This window comes from Carcharodon carcharias, chromosome 10 (genome assembly GCF_017639515.1).
Source record: "Carcharodon carcharias isolate sCarCar2 chromosome 10, sCarCar2.pri, whole genome shotgun sequence".
NCBI lineage: Eukaryota > Metazoa > Chordata > Chondrichthyes > Lamniformes > Lamnidae > Carcharodon > Carcharodon carcharias.
The window spans coordinates 81,728,625-81,751,583 of record NC_054476.1 but is presented as its reverse complement, the minus strand read 5'-3'; the positions used below and the strand labels follow the sequence as shown (position 1 = coordinate 81,751,583).

The 22,959-nt window shown below is 37.2% G+C and overlaps 1 protein-coding gene across 1 annotated transcript in view; it reads right to left on the bottom strand.

The window, feature by feature from the left end:
• The window catches only part of slc1a2b (solute carrier family 1 member 2b), a 302,826-nt gene that overhangs the window by 156,755 nt on the left and 123,112 nt on the right, over positions 1 to 22,959 (bottom strand). The window lies entirely within an intron of this gene.

Genomic DNA, 22,959 nt, shown 5'->3' with positions numbered 1-22,959 from the left:
TAGGCAAATCATGAAAAACTACACCACATTCTTCATAGCCAAAACATAACAAACCAGACCATCAGCTTCAAAACCAAATCATAACAAACCAAACAATCGGCTTCATAGCCAAAACATAACAAACCATACCATCAGTTTCATAGCTAAAACATTACAAACCATGAAATCAGCTTCATAGCCAATACACAGCAAACCACACCAGCAGCTTCATAGCCAAAAAATAACAAATCACACCATCAGATACATAGCCAACACATAAAAAACTACACCATCACCTTCAAAGCCAAAACATAACAAACTAAACCATCAGCTTCATACCCAAAACATAACAAACCACACAATCAGCTTCATAGCCAAAACATAACAAACCATATCATCAGCTTCATAGCCAAAACATAACAAACAATACCATCAACTTCAAAGGCAAAACATAACAAAACACACCATCAGCGTCATAGGCAAAACATAACAAACCATACCATCAGCTTCACAGCCAAAACATTACAAACCACAACAGCAACGTCATAGCCAAATAATAACAAATCACACCATCACGTTCATAGCCAAAACATAAAAAACCACACCATCAGCTTCAAAGCCGAAACATAACAAACCACACCATCAGTTTCATAGCCAAAAAATAACAAACCACACCATCAGCTTCTTAGCCAAAAGATAACCAATCATACAATCAGCTTCATTGCCAAACATAACAAACCACACCATCAGCCTCATATATAAAGCATGACAAACCATACCATCAGCTTCATAGCCAAACCATAACAAACCACACCATCAGCTTCATGGCCAAAACATAACAAGCTACACCATCAGTTTCATTGCCAAAACATAACAAACTACACCATCGGCTTCATAGCCAAAACATAACAAACTACACCATCAGCTTTATTGCTAAAGCATAGCAAACCACACCATCAGCTTTATAGCCAATACATAACAAACCACACAATCAGCTTCATAACCAAAACATAACAAATCACACCAACAGCTGCATAACCTGAAATCAACAAACCACACCATCAGCTTCATAAAAAAACATAAGAAACCAAACCATCAGCTCTAAAACAATAAAATATAAAACCACACATTCAGCTTCATAGCCAAAACATAAAAAACCACACCATCAGCTTCATTCCCAAAACATAACAAACCACACCATCAGCTTCATACCCAAAAAATAACAAACCACACTATCAGCTTCATAGCCAAAACATAACAAACCACACCATCAGCTTCATAGCCAATACATAGCAAACCACACCAGCAGCTTGATAGCCAAAAAATAACAAATCACAAAATCAGATTCATAGACAACACATAAAAAACCACACCATCAGCTTCATAACCAAAACATAACAAACCACACCATCAGCTCTAAAACAATAAAATATAAAACCACAATATCAGCTTCATACTCAAAACATAACAAACCATACCATCAGCTTCATACCCAAAACATAACAAACCACACAATCAGCTTCATACCCAAAACATAACAAACCATATCATCAGCTTCATAGCCAAAACATAACAAACCATACCATCAACTTCAAAGGCAAAAGATAACGAAACACACCATCAGCTTCATAGCCAAAACATAACAAACCAGACCATCAGCTTCATAACCAAATCATAACAAACCACACAATCGGCTTCATAGCCCAAACATAACAAACCACAACATCAGCTTCATAGCCAAAACATAACAAACCATACCATCAGTTTCATAGCCAAAACATTACAAACCATAAAATCAGTTTCATAACCAATACATAGCAAACCACACCAGCAGCTTGATAGCCAAAACATGACAAACCAAATCTTCAGCTTCATAGCCAGTACATAACAAAACAATACCATTAGCTTCATTGCCAAAACATAAAAAACCACACCATCGGCATCATTTACAAAGCATAACAAACCATATCATCAGCTTCATAGACAAAACATAACAAACCACACCTTCAGCTTCATAGCCAAAAGATAACAAACCACACCATTAGCTTCATAGCCAAAACATAACAGACTACACCCTATGCTTCATAGCCAAAACATAACAAACTACACCATCAGCTTCATGGCCAAAACATAACAAACTACACCATCAGCTTCATGGCCAAAACATAACAAACTACACCATCAGCTTTATAGCCAATACATAACAAACCACACCATCAGCTTCATAACCAAAAATAACAAACCACACCACCAGCTGCATAATTAGAATTAAACAAACCACACCATCAGCTTCATACCCAAAACATAACAAACCAGACCATCAGCTTCATAACCAAATCATAACAAACCACACAATCGGCTTCATAGCCCAAACATAACAAAGCACAACATCAGCTTCATAGCCAAAACATTACAAACCATAAAATCAGCTTCATAGCAAATACATAGCAAACCACACCAGCAGCTTGATAGCCAAAAAATAACAAATCACACCATCAGATTCATAGCCAACATATAAAAAAACCACACCATCACCTTCAAAGCCAAAACATAAAAAACCATACCATCAGCTTCATAGCCAAAAGATAACAAACCATGCCATTAGCTTCATAGCCAAAACATAACAGACTACACCCTATGCTTCATAGCCAAAACAAAACAAACTACACCATCAGCTTCATGACCAAAACATAAAAAAATACACCATCAGCTTCATAGCCAAAACATAACAGACTATACCCTATGCTTCATACACAAAAAATAACAAACCACCCCATCAGCTTCATAGCCAAAACATGACAAACCACACCATCAGCTTCATAGCCAAAACATAACAAACCATATCATCAGCTTCATAGCCAAAACATAACAAACAATACCATCAACTTCAAAGGCAAAACATAACAAAACACACCATCAGCGTCATAGGCAAAACATAACAAACCATACCATCAGCTTCACAGCCAAAACATTACAAACCACAACAGCAACGTCATAGCCAAATAATAACAAATCACACCATCACGTTCATAGCCAAAACATAAAAAACCACACCATCAGCTTCAAAGCCGAAACATAACAAACCACACCATCAGTTTCATAGCCAAAAAATAACAAAACACACCATCAGCCTCTTAGCCAAAAGATAACCAATCATACAATCAGCTTCATTGCCAAACATAACAAACCACACCATCAGCCTCATATATAAAGCATGACAAACCAAACCATCAGCTTCATAGCCAAACCATAACAAACCACACCATCAGCTTCATAGCCAAAACATAACAAACTACACCATCAGCTTCGTAGCCAAAACATAACAAGCTACACCATCAGCTTCATAGCCAAAACATAACAAACTACACCATCAGCTTCATTGCTAAAGCATAGCAAACCACACCATCAGCTTTATAGCCAATACATAACGAACCACACAATCAGCTTCATAACCAAAACATAAAAAATCACACCAACAGCTGCATAACCTGAAATCAACAAACCACACCATCAGCTTCATAAAAAAAACATAAGAAACCAAACCATCACCTCTAAAACAATAAAATATAAAACCACACATTCAGCTTCATAGCCAAAACATAAAAAACCACACCATCAGCTTCATACCCAAAAAATAACAAGCCACACCATCAGCTTCATAGCCAAAACATAACAAACCACACCATCAGCTTCATACTCAAAACATAACAAACCACACAATCAGCTTCACAGCCAAAACATAACAAATGACACCATCAGCTTCATAGCCAAAACATAACAAACCATACCATCAACTTCAGAGGCAAAACATAACAAAACACACCATCAGCTTCATAGCCAAAACATAACAAACCATACTATCAGCTTCACAGCCAAAACATTTCAAACCACACCAGCAACTTCTTAGCAAAATAATAACAAATCACACCATCACATTCATAGCCAAAACATAAAAAACCACACCATCAGCTTCAAAACCAAAACATAAAAAACCAGACCATCAGCTTCATAGCCGAAACATAACAAACTAAACCAACTGATTAATAGGCAAATCATGAAAAACTACACCACATTCTTCATAGCCAAAACATAACACATAACAATATATTGTTCATTGCTAAAGCATAGCAAACCACACAATCAGCTTCATAGCCAAAACATAACAAACCAGACCATCAGCTTCATAACCAAATCATAACAAACCACACAATCGGCTTCATAGCCAAAACATAACAAACCCTACCATCAGTTTCATAGCTAAAACATTACAAACCATAAAATCAGCTTCATAGCCAATACACTTCAAACCACACCAGCAGCTTCATAGTCAAAAAATAACAAATCACACCATCAGCTCATTAGCCAACACATAAAAAACTACACCATCACCTTCAAAGCCAAAACATAACAAACTAAACCATCAGCTTCATACCCAAAACATAACAAACCACACAATCAGCTTCATAGCCAAAACATAACAAACCATATCATCAGCTTCATAGCCAAAACATAACAAACAATACCATCAACTTCAGAGGCAAAACATAACAAAACACACCATCAGCGTCATAGGCAAAACATAACAAACCATACCATCAGCTTCACAGCCAAAACATTACAAACCACAACAGCAACGTCATAGCCAAATAATAACAAATCACACCATCACGTTCATAGCCAAAACATAAAAAACCACACCATCAGCTTCAAAGCCGAAACATAACAAATCACACCATCAGTTTCATAGCCAAAAAATAACAAACCACACCATCAGCTTCTTAGCCAAAAGATAACCAATCATACAATCAGCTTCATTGCCAAACATAACAAACCACACCATCAGCCTCAAATATAAAGCATGACAAACCATACCATCAGCTTCATAGCCAAACCATAACAAACCACACCATCAGCTTCGTGGCCAAAACATAACAAGCTACACCATCAGTTTCATTGCCAAAACATAACAAACTACACCATCGGCTTCATAGCCAAAACATAACAAACTACACCATCAGCTTCATTGCTAAAGCATAGCAAACCACACCATCAGCTTTATAGCCAATACATAACAAACCACACAATCAGCTTCATAACCAAAACATAACAAATCACACCACCAGCTGCATAACCTGAAATCAACAAACCACACCATCAGCTTCATAAAAAAAGCATAAGAAACCAAACCATCACCTCTAAAACAATAAAATATAAAACAACACATTCAGCTTCATAGCCAAAACATAAAAAAACACACCATCAGCTTCATACCCAAAAAATAACAAACCACACCATCAGCTTCATAGCCAAAACATAACAAACCACACCATCAGCTTCATAGCCAATACATAGCAAACCACACCAGCAGCTTGATAGCCAAAAAATAACAAATCACAAAATCAGATTCATAGACAACACATAAAAAACCACACCATCAGCTTCAAAACCAAAACATAACAAACCACACCATCAGCTCTAAAACAATAAAATATAAAACCACAATATCAGCTTCATACTCAAAACATAAAAAACCATACCATCAGCTTCATACCCAAAACATAACAAACCACACAATCAGCTTCAAAACCAAAACATAACAAACCAGACCATCAGCTTCATAGCCGAAACATAACAAACTACACCATCTGATTAATAGGCAAATCATGAAAAACTACACCACATTCTTCATAGCCAAAACATAACAAACCAGACCATCAGCTTCAAAACCAAATCATAACAAACCAAACAATCGGCTTCATAGCCAAAACATAACAAACCATACCATCAGTTTCATAGCTAAAACATTACAAACCATAAAATCAGCTTCATAGCCAATACACAGCAAACCACACCAGCAGCTTCATAGCCAAAAAATAACAAATCACACCATCAGATACATAGCCAACACATAAAAAACTACACCATCACCTTCAAAGCCAAAACATAACAAACTAAACCATCAGCTTCATACCCAAAACATAACAAACCACACAATCAGCTTCATAGCCAAAACATAACAAACCATATCATCAGCTTCATAGCCAAAACATAACAAACAATACCATCAACTTCAAAGGCAAAACATAACAAAACACACCATCAGCGTCATAGGCAAAACATAACAAACCATACCATCAGCTTCACAGCCAAAACATTACAAACCACAACAGCAACGTCATAGCCAAATAATAACAAATCACACCATCACGTTCATAGCCAAAACATAAAAAACCACACCATCAGCTTCAAAGCCGAAACATAACAACCACACCATCAGTTTCATAGCCAAAAAATAACAAACCACACCATCAGCTTCTTAGCCAAAAGATAACCAATCATACAATCAGCTTCATTGCCAAACATAACAAACCACACCATCAGCCTCATATATAAAGCATGACAAACCATACCATCAGCTTCATAGCCAAACCATAACAAACCACACCATCAGCTTCATGGCCAAAACATAACAAGCTACACCATCAGTTTCATTGCCAAAACATAACAAACTACACCATCGGCTTCATAGCCAAAACATAACAAACTACACCATCAGCTTTATTGCTAAAGCATAGCAAACCACACCATCAGCTTTATAGCCAATACATAACAAACCACACAATCAGCTTCATAACCAAAACATAACAAATCACACCAACAGCTGCATAACCTGAAATCAACAAACCACACCATCAGCTTCATAAAAAAACATAAGAAACCAAACCATCAGCTCTAAAACAATAAAATATAAAACCACACATTCAGCTTCATAGCCAAAACATAAAAAACCACACCATCAGCTTCATTCCCAAAACATAACAAACCACACCATCAGCTTCATACCCAAAACATAACAAACCACACTATCAGCTTCATAGCCAAAACATAACAAACCACACCATCAGCTTCATAGCCAATACATAGCAAACCACACCAGCAGCTTGATAGCCAAAAAATAACAAATCACAAAATCAGATTCATAGACAACACATAAAAAACCACACCATCAGCTTCATAACCAAAACATAACAAACCACACCATCAGCTCTAAAACAATAAAATATAAAACCACAATATCAGCTTCATACTCAAAACATAACAAACCATACCATCAGCTTCATACCCAAAACATAACAAACCACACAATCAGCTTCATACCCAAAACATAACAAACCATATCATCAGCTTCATAGCCAAAACATAACAAACCATACCATCAACTTCAAAGGCAAAAGATAACGAAACACACCATCAGCTTCATAGCCAAAACATACAAACCAGACCATCAGCTTCATAACCAAATCATAACAAACCACACAATCGGCTTCATAGCCCAAACATAACAAACCACAACATCAGCTTCATAGCCAAAACATAACAAACCATACCATCAGTTTCATAGCCAAAACATTACAAACCATAAAATCAGTTTCATAACCAATACATAGCAAACCACACCAGCAGCTTGATAGCCAAAACATGACAAACCAAATCTTCAGCTTCATAGCCAGTACATAACAAAACAATACCATTAGCTTCATTGCCAAAACATAAAAAACCACACCATCGGCATCATTTACAAAGCATAACAAACCATATCATCAGCTTCATAGACAAAACATAACAAACCACACCTTCAGCTTCATAGCCAAAAGATAACAAACCACACCATTAGCTTCATAGCCAAAACATAACAGACTACACCCTATGCTTCATAGCCAAAACATAACAAACTACACCATCAGCTTCATGGCCAAAACATAACAAACTACACCATCAGCTTCATAGCCAAAACATAACAGACTACAGCCTATGCTTCATACACAAAAAATAACAAACCACACCATCAGCTTCATAGCCAAAACATAACAAACCACACCATCAGCTTCATAGCCAAAACATAACAAACCATACCAACAGTTTCATAGCCAAAACATAACAAACCATACCATCAGTTTCATAGCCAAAACATAACAAACCATACCATCAGTTTCATAGCCAAAACATAACAAACCATACCATCAGCTTCATAGCCAAAACATAACAGACTACACCCTATGCTTCATACACAAAAAATAACAAAATACACCATAAGCTAAATAGCCAAAACATTATAAACCATAAAATCAGCTTCATAGCCAATATATAGCAAACCACACCAGCAGTTTGATAGCATAAAAATAACAAATCACACCATCAGATTCGTAGCCAGCACATAAAAAACCACAACATCACCTTCAAAGCCAAAACATAAAAAAACATACCATCAGCTTCATAGGCAAAATATAACAAACCACAACAGCAGCCTCATAGCCAAAACATGACAAACCAAATCTTCAGCTTCATAGCCAGTACATAACAAAACAATACCATTAGCTTCATTGCCATAACATAACAAACCACACCATCAGCATCATATACAAAGCATAACAAACCACACCATCAGCATCATTGCCAAAATATAACAAACCACACCATCAGCTTCATAGGAAAAACATAACAAACCACACTATATGCTTCATAGCCAAAACATTACAAACCATACATTCAGCTTCATAGCCAAAACATTACAAACCACACCTGCAACTTCATAGCTAAAAAATAACAAATCACACCATCACATTCATAGCCAAAACATAAAAAACCACACAATCAGCTTAAAGCCAAAACATAACAAACCACACCATTAGCTTCATAGCCAAAACATAACAAACTACACCATCAGCTTCATGGCCAAAACATAACAAACTACACCATCAGCTTTATAGCCAATACATAACAAACCACACCATCAGCTTCATAACCAAAAATAACAAACCACACCACCAGCTGCATAATTAGAATTAAACAAACCACACCATCAGCTTCATACCCAAAACATAACAAACCAGACCATCAGCTTCATAACCAAATCATAACAAACCACACAATCGGCTTCATAGCCCAAACATAACAAAGCACAACATCAGCTTCATAGCCAAAACATTACAAACCATAAAATCAGCTTCATAGCAAATACATAGCAAACCACACCAGCAGCTTGATAGCCAAAAAATAACAAATCACACCATCAGATTCATAGCCAACATATAAAAAAACCACACCATCACCTTCAAAGCCAAAACATAAAAAACCATACCATCAGCTTCATAGCCAAAAGATAACAAACCACGCCATTAGCTTCATAGCCAAAACATAACAGACTACACCCTATGCTTCATAGCCAAAACAAAACAAACTACACCATCAGCTTCATGGCCAAAACATAAAAAAATACACCATCAGCTTCATAGCCAAAACATAACAGACTATACCCTATGCTTCATACACAAAAAATAACAAACCACCCCATCAGCTTCATAGCCAAAACATGACAAACCACACCATCAGCTTCATAGCCAAAACATAACAAACCATACCATCAGTTTCATAGCCAAAACATTATAAACCATAAAATCAGCTTCATAGCCAATACATAGCAAACCGCACCAGCAGCTTGATAGCATAAAAATAACAAATCACACCATCAGATTCATAGCCAGCACATAAAAAACCATACCATCATCTTCATAGCCAAATTATAACAAACCACAAAGGCAGCCTCATAGCCAAAATATGACAAACCAAATCATCAGCTTCATAGCCAGTACATAACAAAACAATACCATTAACTTCATTGCCAAAACATAACAAACCACACCATCAGCATCATCTACAAAACATAACAAACCACACCATCAGCTTCATAGCCAAAATATAACAAACCACACCATCAGCTTCATAGCCAAAAAATAACAAACTACACCATCAGCTTCATAGCCAAAACATAACAAACCATACCATCAGCTTCATAGCCAAAATGTAACAAACCACACCATCAGCTTCATAGCCAAAATATAACAAACTACACCATCAGCTTCATAGCCAAGACATAACAAACCATACCATCAACTTCAAAGGCAAAACATAACAAAACACACCATCAGCTTCACAGCCAAAACATAAAAAACCACACAATCAGCTTCTTAGCCAAAACATAACAAACCATATCATCAGCTTCATAGCCAAAACATAACAAGCCATACCATCAACTTCATAGGCAAAACTTAACAAAACACACCATCAGCTTCACAGCCAAAACATTACAAACCACACCAGCAACGTCATAGCCAAATAATAACAGATCACACCATCACATTCATAGCCAAAACATAAAAAACTACACCATCAGCTACAAAGCCAAATCATAACAAACCACACCAGCAGTTTCATAGCCAAAACATAACAGACTACACCATCAGCTTCATGGCCAAAACATAACAAGGCACACCATCAGCTTCATAGCAAAAACATAAAAAACCAGAACATCAGCTTCATAACCAAAACATAACAAACCACACCATCAGCTTCATAACCAAAACATAAAAAACCACACAATCAGCTTCATAGCCCAAACATAACAAACTAAACCATCAGCTTCATAACCAAAACATAACAAACCACACCACCAGCTGCATAACCAGAATTAAACAAAACACACCATCAGCTTCATAGCCAAAACATAACAAACCAGACCATCAGCTTCATAACCAAAACATAACAAACCACACCATCAGCTTCATAGTCCAAACATAACTAACCACATCATCAGCTTCATAGCCAAAACATAACAAACCAGACCATCAGCTTCATAACCAAAACATAACAAACCACACCATCAGCTTCATAGCCCAAACATAACAAACCACACCATCAGCTTCATAGCCAAAACATAATAAACCACACAATCAGCTTCATAGCCCAAACATAACAAACCACGCCAAGAACTGCATAACCTGAAATCAACAAACCGCACCATCAGCATCATAACCATGACATTAGAAACCAAACCATCAGCTCTAAAGCAATAAAATATAAAACCACACCATCAGCTTCATAGCCGAAACATAACAAACTAAACCATCAGCTTCATAACCAAAACATAACAAACCACACCACCAGCTGCATAACCAGAATTAAACAAAACACACCATCAGCTTCATAGCCAAAACATGACAAACCAAATCTTCAGCTTCATAGCCAGTATATAACAAAACAATAACATTAGCTTCATACCCAAAACATAACAAACCACACCATCAGCCTCATACCCAAAACATAACAAACCACTCCATCAGCTTCATAGCCAAAACATTACAAACCATACATTCAGATTCATAGCCAAAACATTACAAACCACGCCTGCAACTTCATAGCTAAAAAATAACAAATCACACAATCCCATTCATAGCCAAAACATAAAAAACCACACAATCAGCTTCAAAGCCAAAACATAACAAACCACACCATTAGCTTTATAGCCAAAACATAACAAACTACACCATCATCTTTATAGCCAATACATAACAAACCACACCATCAGCTTCATAACCAAAAAATAACAAACCACACCACCAGCTGCATAACCAGAATTAAACAAACCACACCATCAGCTTCATAGCAAAAACATAAAAAACCACACCATCAGCTTCATAGCCAATACATAACAAACCAAACCATCAGCTTCATAACCAAAACATAACAAACCACACCATCAGCTTCATAGCCAAATCATAACAAACCACACAATCAGCTTCATAGCCCAAACATAACAAACCACACCAACAACTGCATAACCTGAAATCAACAAACCACAACAGCAGCTTCAATACCAAAACATAAGAAACCAAACCATCAGCTCTAAAACAATAAAATATAAAACCAGACCATCAGCTTCATAGCCAAAACAAAAAAAAACACACATTCAGCTTCATACCCAAAACATAACAAACCACACAATCGTCCTCACAGCCAAAACATAACAAACCACACCATCAGCTTCATAGCCAAAACATAAGAAACCATACCATCAACTTCAGAGGCAAAACATAACAAAACACTCCATCAACTTCATAGCCAAAACACAACAAACCATACCATCAGCTTCACAACCAAAACATTTCAAACCACACCAGCAACTTCATAGCCAAATAATAACAAATCACAACATCACATTCATAGACAAAATATAAAAAACCACACCATCAGCTTCAAAGCCAAAACATAACAAATCACACCATCAGCTTCATAGCCGAAACATAACAAACCATGACATCAACTTCATACGCAAAACATAACAAACTACACCATCAGCTTCATGGCCAAAGCATAACAAAACACACCATCAACTTCATAGCCAAAACATAACAAACTACACCATCAGATTAATAGGCAAATCATAAAAAACTACACCACCTTCTTCATAGCCAAAACATAACACACAACAATATATTGTTCTTAGCTAAAGCATAGCAAACCACACCATCAGCTTCATAGCCAAAACGTAACAAACCAGACCATCAGATTCATAACCAAATCATAACAAACCACACAATCGGCTTCATAGCCCAAACATAACAAACCACACCATCAGCTTCATAACCAAAACATAAGAAAACAAACCATAAGCTCTAAAACAATAAAATATAAAACCACACCATCAGCTTCATAGCCAAAACATAACAAACCATATCATCAGCTTCATAGCCAAAACATAACAAACCATACCATCAGCCTCACAGCCAAAACATTACAAACCAAACCAGCAACGCCATAGCCAAATAATAACAAATCACACACACACATTCATAGCCAAAACATAAAAAACCACACCATCAGCTTGAAGACGAAAACATAACAAACCACACCATCAGTTTCATAGCCAAAACATAACAAACCACACCATCAGCCTCATATATAAAGCCTGACAAACCATATCATCAGCTTCATAGCCAAACCATAACAAACCACACCATCAGCTTCATAGCCAAAACATAACAAACTACACCATCAGCTTCGTTGCCAAAACATAGCGAGCTACACCATCAGTTTCATTGCCAAAACATAACAAACTACACCAACGGCTTCATAGCCAAAACATAGCAAACTAAACCATCAGCTTCATTGCTAAAGCATAGCAAACCACACCATCAGCTTTAAAGCCAATACATAACAAACCACACAATCAGCTTCATACCCAAAACATAACAAACCACACCATCAGCTGCATACCCAAAAAATAACAAACCACACCATCAGCTTCATAGCCAAAACATAACAAACCACACCATCAGCTTCATGGGCAAAACATAACAAACCATACCATCAACTTCAAAGGCAAAACATAACAATACACACCATCAGCTTCATAGCCAAAACATAACAAACCATACCATCAGTTTCATAGCCAAAACATTACAAACCATAAAATCAGCTTCATCGCCAATACATAGCAAAGCACACCATCAGCAAGATAGCCAAAAAATAACAAACCACACCATCAGCTTCATAGCCAAAACATAACAAACCATACCATCAACTTCAAAGGCAAAACATCACAAAACACACCATCAGCTTCATAGCCAAAACATAACAAACCATACCAGCAGCCTGATAGCCAAAAAATAACAAATCACACCATCAGATTCATAGCCAACACATAAAAAACCACACCATCGCCTTCAAAGCCAAAACATAAAAAACCATACCATCAGCTTCATAGCCAAATTATAACAAACCACAAAGGCAGCCTCGTAGCCAAAATATGACAAACCAAATCTTCAGCTTCATAGCCAGTACATAACAAAACAATACCATTAACCTCATTGCCAAAACATAACAAACCACACCATCAGCATCATCCACAAAACATAACAAACCACACCATCAGCTTCATAGCCAAAATATAACAAACCACACCATCAGCTTCATAGCCAAAATGTAACAAACCACACCATCAGCTTCATAGCCAAAATATAACAAACTACACCATCAGCTTCATAGCCAAGACATAACAAACCATACCATCAACTTCATAGGCAAAACATAACACAACACACCATCAGCTTCACAGCCAAAACATAAAAAACCACACAATCAGCTTCATAGCCAAAACATAACAAACCATATCATCAGCTTCATAGCCAAAACATAACAAGCCATACCATCAACTTCATAGGCAAAACTTAACAAAACACACCATCAGCTTCACCGCCAAAACATTACAAACCACACCAGCAACGTCATAGCCAAATAATAACAAATCACACCATCACATTCATAGCCCAAACATAACAAACTAAACCATCAGCTTCATAACCAAAACATAACAAACGACACCACCAGCTGCATAACCAGAATTAAACAAAACACACCATCAGCTTCATAGCCAAAACATAAAAAACCACACCATCAGCTTCATAGCCAAAACATAACAAACCACACCATCAACTTCATAGCCAAAACATAACAAACCACACCATCAGCTTCATAGCCAATACACAATTTACCACACCATCAGCATCTTAGCCAAAAGGTAACAAAACACACCATGAGCTTCATAGCCAAAATATAACAAATCATACAATCAGCTTCATAACGAAAACATAACAAACCAAACCATCAGCTTCATAGCCAAAACATAACAAACAACACCATCAGCTTCATAACCAAAACATATGAAACCACACCATCCGCTTTATAACAAATCAATACAAAACAACACCATCAGCTTCATAGCCAAAACATAACAAACTATACCATCAGCTTCATAGCCAAAATATAACAAACCATATCATCAGCTTCATAGCCAAAACATAACAAACCACACCATCAGCTTCATGGCCAAAACATAACAAATCACAACAGCAGCCTCACAGCCAAAACATTACAAAACAAATCATCAGCTTCATAGCGAAAACATAACAAAACAATACCATCAGCTTCATTGCCAAAACATAACAAACCACTGCATCAGCTTCATATACCAAGCATAACAAACCACACCATCAGCTTTAAAGCCAATACATAACAAACCACACCATCAGCTTCATAGCCAAAACATAACAAACCACACCATCAGGTTCACAGCCAAAACACAACAAACCACACCATCAGCTTCACAGCCAAAACATAACAAACCAAACCATCAGCTTCATAGCCAAAACATAACAAACCACACCATCATCTTCAGACCCAAAACATAACAAACCATACCATCAAATTCATAGGCAAAACATAACAAACCACACCATCAGCTGCATAGCCAAAACATAACAAACCACACCATCAGCTTCATAGCCAAAACATAACAAACCACACCATCAGCTTCAGAGCCAAAACATAACAAACCATACCATCAAATTCATAGGCAAAAAATAACAAACCATTCCATCAAATTCATAGGCAAAACATATCAAACCACACCATCAGTTGCATAGCCAAAACTTAACAAACCACACCATCAGCATCATAGCCAAAAGGTAACAAACCACACCATCAGATTCATAGCCAAAATATAACAAACCACAACAGCAGCCTCATAGCCAAAACATGACAAACCAAATCTTCAGCTTCATAGCCAGTACATAACAAAACAATACCATCAGCTTCATTTGCAAAACATAACAAACCAAACCATCAGCTTCATATACAAAGCATAACAAACCATACCATCAGTTTCATAGCCAAACCATAACAAACCATACCATCAGCTTCATAGCCAAAACATAACAAACTATATCATCAGCTTCATAGCCAAAACATAACAAACCATACCATCAGCTTCATAGCCAAAACATAACATACCATACCATCAGCTTCATAGCTAAAACATTACAAACCACACCAGCAAATTCTTGGCTAAAAAATAACAAATCACACCATCACAGTCATAGCCAAAACATAAAAAACTACACCATCAGCTTCATAGCCAAAACATAACAAACCATACAATTAGCTTCATAGCCAAAACATAACAGACTACACCCTATGCTTCATAGACAAAGCATAAAAAACCACACCATCAGATTCATAACGAAAACATAACAAACCACACCACCAGCTGCATAACCAGAAATCAACAAACCAAACCATCCGCTTCAGAGCCAAAGCATAACAAACCACACCATCAGCTTCCTAACCAAAACATAACAAACAACACTAACATCTGCATAACCAGAAATCAACAAACCACACCATAAGCTTCATAACCAAAACATAAGAAAACAAACCATCAGCTTCATAGCCAAAACATAACAAACCACAACATCAGCTTCATACCCAAAACAATACAAACCACACCATCAGCTTCATAGCCAAAACATAACAAACCACACCATCAGCTTCATAGCCAAAACATAACACACCACATCATCACCATCATAGCCAAAATGTAACAAAACACACCATCAGCTTCACAGCCAAAAGATAACAAATCATACCATCAGCTTCACTGCCAAACCATAACAAACCACACCATCAGCTTCATGGCCAAAACACTACAACCTACACCATCAGTTTCTTGCCGAAACATAACAAACTACACCATCAGCTTCATAGCTAAAGCATAGCAAACCACACCATCAGCTTTATAGCCAATACATAACAAACCACAGCATCAGCTTCATAGCTAAAGCATAGCAAACCACACCATCAGCTTTATAGCCAATACATGACAAACCACACCATCGACTTCATGACCAAAACATAACAAACCACACCATCAACTTCATAGCCAAAACATAACAAACCACACCATCAGCTTCATAGCCAAAATAAAACAAACCACATGATCAGCTTCATAGCCAAAACATAACAAACCACAGCATCAGCTTCATAGCTAAAGCATAGCAAACCACACCATCAGCTTTATAGCCAATACATGACAAACCACACCATTGACTTCATGACCAAAACATAACAAACCACACCATCACATTCATAGCCAAAACATAACAAACTACACCATTAGCTTCATAACCAAAACATAACAAACCCACCATCAGCTTCATAGCCAAAACTTAACAAACCACACCAACAGCTGCATAACCAGAAATCAACAAACCACACCATCAGCTTCACAACCAAATCATAAGAAACCACACCATCCGCTTTATAACAAATCAATACAAAACAACACCATCAGCTTCATAGCCAAAACATTACAAACCACACCATCAGCTTTATAGTCAAAACATAACAAACCGCACCTTCAGCTTCATAGCCAAAACATAACACACCACACCATCACCATCATAGCCAAAATGTAACAAAACACACCATCAGCTTCATAGCCAAAAGATAACAAATCATACCATCATCTTCATAGCCAAACAATAACAAACCACACCATCAGCTTCATAGCCAAAACACAACAACCTACACCATCAGTTTCTTGCCGAAACATAACAAAATACACCATCGGCTTCATAGCCAAAACATAACACACTACAACATCAGCTTCATAGCTAAAGCATAGCAAACCACACCATCAGCTTTCTAGCCAATACATAACAAACCAAACCATCGACTTCATAACCAAAACAATACAAACCAAACCAACAGCTGCATAACCAGAAATCAACAAACCACACCATCAACTTCATAGCCAAAACATAACAAACCACACCATCAGCTTCATAGCCAACATAAAACAAACCACATAATCAGCTTCATAGCCAAAACATAATAAACCACAGCATCAGCTTCATATACAAAGCATAACAAACCATACCATCAGCTTCATAGACAAATCATAACAAACCACACCATCAGCTTCATAGCCAAAACATAACAAAATACACCATCAGCTTCATAGCCAAAACACAACAACCTACACCATCAGTTTCATTGCCAAAACATAACAAAATACACCATCGGCTTCATAGCCAAAACATAACACACTACACCATCAGCTTCATAGCTAAAGCATAATAAACTACACCATCAGCTTTATAGCCAATACATAACAAACCACACCATCGACTTCATAACCAAAACATAACAAAGCACACTAACAGCTGCATAACCAGAAATCAACAAAGCACACCATAAGCTTCATAACCAAAACATAAGAAACCAAACCATCAGCTTCATAGCCAAAACATATCAAACCACAACATCAGCTTCATAACCAAAGCATAAGAAAGCATACCATCAGCTTCATAGCCAAAACATAACAAACCACACCATCAGCTTCATAACCAAAACATAAGAAACTGCACCATCCGCTTTATAACAAATTAAAACAAAACAACACCATCAGCTTCATAGCCAAAACATAACAAACCACACCATCAGCTTCATACCCTAAAAATAACAAACCACACCATCAGCTACATAGCCAAGACATAACAAACCACACCATCAGCTTCACAGCCAAAACATAGCAGACCACACCATCAGCTTCATAGCCAAAACATAACAAACCACAACATCAGCTTCATAACCAAAACATAAGAAACCAAACCATCAGCTTCATAGCCAAAACATAACAAACCACACCATCAGCTTCATAGCCAAAACATAACAAACCACACCATCAGCTTCATACCCTAAAAATAACAAACCACACCATCAGCTTCATAGCCAAGACATAACAAACCACACCATCAGCTTTATAGCCAAAAAATAACAAACCACACCATCAGCTTCAGATCTAAAACATAACAAACCATACCATCAAATTCATAGGCAAAACATAACAAACCACACCATCAGCTTCACAGCCAAAACATAGCAGACCACACCATCAGCATCATAGCCAAAAGGTAACAAATCACACCATCAGATTCATAGCCAAAACATAAAAAACCACACCATCACCTTCATAGCCATAACATAAAAAACCATACCATCAGCTTCATAGCCAAAATATAACAAACCACAACAACAGCCTCATAGCCAAAACATGACAAACCAAATCTTCAGCTTCGTAGCCAGTACATAACAAAACAATACCATCAGCTTCTACGCCAAAACATAACAAACCACACCATCAGCATCATATACAAAGCATAAGAAAGCATACCATCAGCTTCATAGCCAAAACATAACAAACCACACCATCAGCTTCATAGCCAAAACATAACAAACCACACTATCAGCTTCATAGCCAAAACATAACAAACCATATCATCAGCTTCACTGCCAAAACATAACAAACCATACCATCCACTTCATAGGCCAAACATAACATACCATACCATCAGCTTCATAGCCAAAACATAACAAACTACACCATCAGATTAATAGGCAAATCATAAAAAACCACACCATCTTCTTCATAGCCAAAACATAACACACAACAATATCTGGTTCATTGCTAAAGCATAGCAAACCGCACCATCAGCTTCATAACCAGAAATCAACAAACCACACCATCAGCATCATAGCCAAAACATAACAAACCACACCATCAGCTTCATAGCCAAAATATAACAAACCACAGCATCAGCTTCATATACCAAGCATAACAAACCATATCATCAGCTTCATAGCCAAACCATAACAAACCACACCATCAGCTTCATAGCCAAAATATAGCAAACCACATGATCAGCTTCATAGCCAAAACATAACACACAACAATATCTGGTTCATTGCTAAAGCATAGCAAACCGCACCATCAGCTTCATAGCCAAAACATAACAAACCATACCATCAGCTTCATTGCCAAAACATAACAAACCACAGCATCAGCTTCATATACCAAGCATAACAAACCATATCATCAGCTTCATAGCCAAACCATAACAAACCACACCATCAGCTTCATAGCCAAAATATAGCAAACCACATGATCAGCTTCATAGCCAAAACATAACAAACCACAACAGCTGCATAAGCAAAAATCAACAAACCACACCATCAGCTTCATAACTAAAACATGAGAAACCACACCATCAGCTTTAAAACAAAACAATACAAAACAACACCATCAGCTTCATAGCCAAGACATAACAAACCACACCATCAGCTTCATAGCCAAAACCTTACAAACCACACCATCAGCTTCATAGCCAAAAAGTAACAAACCACACTATCAGCTTCATAGCCAAAACGCAACAAACCACACCATCAGCTTCATAGCCAAAACCTAACAAACCACGCCATCAGCTTCATAACCATCTCCAGAAAACCACATTATCACCTTGATTTCCAAAATAGTAATAAACCAAGTGATCAGATTCAAAACCAAAACACCAACTTAACAACCCAAACACAACAAACCACACCATCAGTTTCAGAACCAAAAATAAAACAAAGCACACCATCAGATTCATAACCAAAAACACCAGAAATTGTACCAACATTTTAATAAATAAAACCAGAACAAACCACAATATTAGCTTCATATCCAAAAAATACCAGAAACCGCACCAACAGTTTAATAAATAAAACCATAACAAACCACAACATCAGCTCCAAAGCCAAAACATAACAAACCACACATTCAGCTTCATAACCAAAACATAAGAAACAAAACCATCAGCTTCATAGCCAAAACATAACAAACCATATCATCAGCTTCTTAGCCAAAACATAACAAACCATACCATCAACTTCAAAGGCAAAACATAACAAAATACACCATCAGCTTCATAGCAAAACATAACAAACCACACCAACAGCTTCATAGCCAAAACATAAAAAACCACACCATCAGCTTCATAGCCAAAACATAACAAACCATATCATCAGCTTCTTAGCCAAAACATAACAAACCATACCATCAACTTCAAAGGCAAAACATAACAAAATACACCATCAGCTTCATAGCAAAACATAACAAACCACACCATCAGCTTCATAGCCAAAACATAAAAAACCACACCATCAGCTTCATAGCCAAAACATAACAAACCATATCATCAGCTTCATAGCCAAAACATAACAAACCACTCCATCAGCTCCATAGCCAAAATATAACAAACAACACCATCAGCTTCATAGCCAAAACATAACAAACCACACCATCAGCTTCACAGCCAAAACATAACAAACCACAACAACAGCTGCATAAGCAAAAATCAACAAACCACACCATCAGCTTCATAACTAAAACATGAGAAACCACACCATCAGCTTTAAAACAAAACAATACAAAAAACACCATCAGCTTCATAGCCAAGACATAACAAACCACACCATCAGCTTCATAGACAAAACCTTACAAACCACACCATCAGCTTCATAGCCAAAACATAACAAACCACACCATCAGCTTCATAGCCAAAACGTTACAAACCACACCATCAGCTTCATAGCCAAAACCTAACAAACCACACCATCAGCTTCATAACCATCTCCAGAAAACCACATTATCACCTTGATTTCTAATATAGTAATAAACCAAGTGATCAGATTCAAAACCAAAACACCAACTTAACAACCCAAACACAACAAACCACACCATCAGTTTCAGAACCAAAAATAAAACAAACCACACCATCAGCTTCATAGCCAAAACATAACAAACCACACCATCAGCTTCATAGCCAAAACATAACAAGCTACACCATCAGCTTCATAGCCAAAACATAACAAATTACACCATCAGCTTCATAGCCAAAACATAACACACTACACCATCAGCGTCATAGCCAAAGCATTATCAACCACACCATCACCTTCATAGCCAAAACATAACAAACCACACCATCAGCTTCATAGCCAAAACATAACAAACCACACCATCAGCTTCATAACCAAAACATAAGAAACCACACCATCAGCTTCATAGCCAAAACAGAACAAACCACACCATCAGCTTCATAGCCAAAACATAACAAACCACACCATCAGCTTCATAGCCAAAACATAACAAACTACACCATGAGCTTCATAGCCAAAACATAACAAACCACACCATCAGCTTCATAACCAAAACATAAGAAACCACACCATCAGCTTCATAGCCAAAACAGAACAAACCACACCATCAGCTTCATAGCCAAAACATAACAAACCACACCATCCGCTTCATAGCCAAAACATAACAAACTACACCATGAGCTTCATAGCCAAAACATAACACACTACACCATCAGCGTCATAGCCAAAGCATTATCAACCACACCATCAGCTTCATAGCCAACATAACAAACCACACCATCAGCTTCATAGCCGAAACATAACAAGCTACACCATCAGCTTCACAGCCAATACATAACAAACCATGCCATCAGCTCCAGAGCCAAAACATAACAGACCACAACAACAGCTGCATAAGCAAAAATCAACAAACCACATCATCAGCTTCATAGCCAAAACATAACAAACTACACCATGAGCTTCATAGCCAAAACATAACACACTACACCATCAGCGTCATAGCCAAAGCATTATCAACCACACCAGCACCTTCGTAGCCAAAACATGACACACTATACCATCTGCCTCATAGCCAAAACATAACAAACCACACCATCAGCTCCAGAGCCAAAACATAACAGACCACAACATCAGCTTCATAGCCAAAACATAACAAACCACAACAACAGCTGCATAAGCAAAAATCAACAAACCACATCATCAGCTTCATAGCCAAAACATAACAAATCACACCATCAGCTTCATAACTAAAACATGAGAAACCACACCATCAGCTTTAAAACAAAACAATACAAAACAACACCATCAGCTTCACAGCCAAAACATAACAAACCTTACCATCAGCTTCATAGCCAAAACACAACAAACCACAGCATCCGATTCATAACCAAAACACAACAAACCACAGCATCAGATTCATAACCAAAACACAACAAACCACAGCATCAGATTCATAACCAAAACACAACAAACCACAGCATCAGATTCATAACCAAAACACAACAAACCACAGCATCAGATTCATAACCAAAACACAACAAACCACAGCATCAGATTCATAACCAAAACACAACAAACCACAGCATCAGATTCATAACCAAAACACAACAAACCACACCGTCAGATTCATAACCAAAACACAACAAACCACATCATCAGATTCATAATTAAACCACGACAAATCACACCGTCAGATTCTTGATTATCATTTTCTAGCATTTTAACATTTTTTTTGTAACCACTTGACCTTCATAGTTCCACTATTTT